Genomic DNA, 2,125 nt, shown 5'->3' with positions numbered 1-2,125 from the left:
ATTAGGTAAAGGGATATACCGCAACCTGCTTTCAAGGAACCACAATACAGTCTTGAAGAAAAGAAATCTGAACAATCATGGTAAATCAATGTAGTAAACATAGAGCTATAAATAGCCCAAATTACAAAAAAAAATTTAGTGTAAGTCATGTCTGAGTTTAGATTTTAAAATTAGCAGAAATTAATGGGAATGAGGGAATAGAAAAGATATATTCCAATCATGGGGAGAGCATGAGTAAAGTGTCAATATGCATACATGTTCCTATAAAGAAATAAGCTTCTTCTCCAAGAGAACACCAAATGGTGGATGACGCTGGTGCAGCGGGGGGCCCAGAGGCCCTGGTGGCCCTGGGTTGGGGAACCGCGGTGGCTTCCGCGGAGGTTTTGGCAGTGGCATCCGGGGCCGGGGTCGCGGCGGCCGTGGACAGGGCCGGGGCTGAGGCCACAGAGCTCGCGGAGGCAAGGCCGAGGATAAGGAGGGGATGCCCGTCACCAAGCTGGGCCACTTGGTCAAGGACATGAAGATCAAGTCCCTGGAGGAGATCTACCTCTTCTCTTTGCCCATTAAGGAATCTGAGATCATTGACTTTTTCTTGAGGGCTTCTCTCAAAGACGAGGTTTTGAAGATTATGCCGGTGCAGAAGCAGACCCGTGCTGGCCAGCGCACCAGGTTCAAGGCGTTTGTTGCTGTCGCGGACTACAATGGCCACGTCAGCCTGGGTGTTAAGTGCTCCAAGGAGATGGCCACCGCCATCCGTGGGGCCATCATCCTGGTCAAACTCTCCATTGTCCCCGTGCGCAGAGGCTACTGGGGGAACAAGATGGGCAAGCCCCACACCGTCCCTTGTAAGGTGACGGGCCGCTGCGGCTCTGTGCTGGTGCCCCTCATCCCTGCACCCAGGGGCACTGGCATCATCTCAGCGCCTGTGCCCAAGAAGCTGCTCATGATGGCTGGTATTGATGACTGCTACACCTCAACCCGGGGCTGCACTGCGGCCCTGGGCAACTTCGCCAAGGCCACCTTCGATGCCATCTCCAAGACCTACAGCTACCTGACCCCGACCTCTGGAAGGAGACTGTGTTTATCAAGTCTCCCTATCAGGAATTCACTGACCACCTTGTCAAGACCCACACCAGAGTCTCTGTGCGGCGGACCCAGGCTCCAGCTGTGGCTACAACATAGGGTTTTTATACAAGAAAAATAAAGTGAATTAAGCCTGTTAAAAAAATAAATAAATAAAAATAAATAAATAAATAAATAAATACCCATGATCCTAAAATGAGAATGTAATGGTTGTAGAGGTATAGCAATGCTTGGCAGTAACTGTATGAAAAGATATTTTGTACATAAAAACATGCAAAATATCATTACGGATTATTATTAACAGTATTTGCAATCAATCTTGAAGAAATATTAACTTTAAACCCAAATCAAGAGTATTTCTTTCTTTTCAGTGTATCTGTATTATAAAACAATTATTACACTTTGAATTCCATCAACAAAAATTTGTGGCAATGTTTATATAAGTTTCTATAAATTATCTCCAATTCTACATCTGAGTCAACAATTCTTAAACAAATTATTGTCTGTCCCTTTAGATTAAAATCTGCATACTTTTAAATTACATATTTTGATAGCTATTGGTCATTTTACTAGATTAAATTTCAAACGTAGCAAATACATATTTCAGATGCTTTTTCCTAATCCATAAAGGGAAAAAAAGAAGAAAATTTCAAAAGACATTGGAGTTTAATAAAAATCATTGTCTATCAACATCCCATATTGTAATAGTAATTTCAGTAATATCACTAATTTACAGTAATATCAATAATTTACAGTAATATCACTGTAGATATACTTGACTTATTGCAGTATAAATGCCAGTAAAATGATCTTCTAATGAATATCAGTGTACGTGCAGAGATGATGTAGAGTGAGGCAGGAGAATAACCAAATGAAGATAGAGTTGCTAATGCTTGAAATATATGAAGGACTTAAATGAACCAATCCAAATACCTACTGAGCAATCCAGCAATTATGCTGGTATTCATCCAAATGTACAGAAAACTTATGTCTACACAAAAACCTGCATTTAGATGTTTAGATCAAATGTAGTCATAAATAT

General features: G+C 41.6%; 1 pseudogene; it reads left to right on the top strand.

Moving 5' to 3' along the window:
* The first annotated feature begins 299 nt into the window (after positions 1–299).
* LOC126959907 (40S ribosomal protein S2-like) lies at positions 300–1,182 on the top strand (annotated as a pseudogene).
* Positions 1,183–2,125: the final 943 nt, after the last annotated feature.

The sequence above is a fragment of the Macaca thibetana genome, chromosome 1 (assembly GCF_024542745.1).
Source record: "Macaca thibetana thibetana isolate TM-01 chromosome 1, ASM2454274v1, whole genome shotgun sequence".
NCBI classification, from domain to species: Eukaryota; Metazoa; Chordata; class Mammalia; order Primates; family Cercopithecidae; genus Macaca; species Macaca thibetana.
This window is presented reverse-complemented; position numbering and strand designations above follow the sequence as displayed.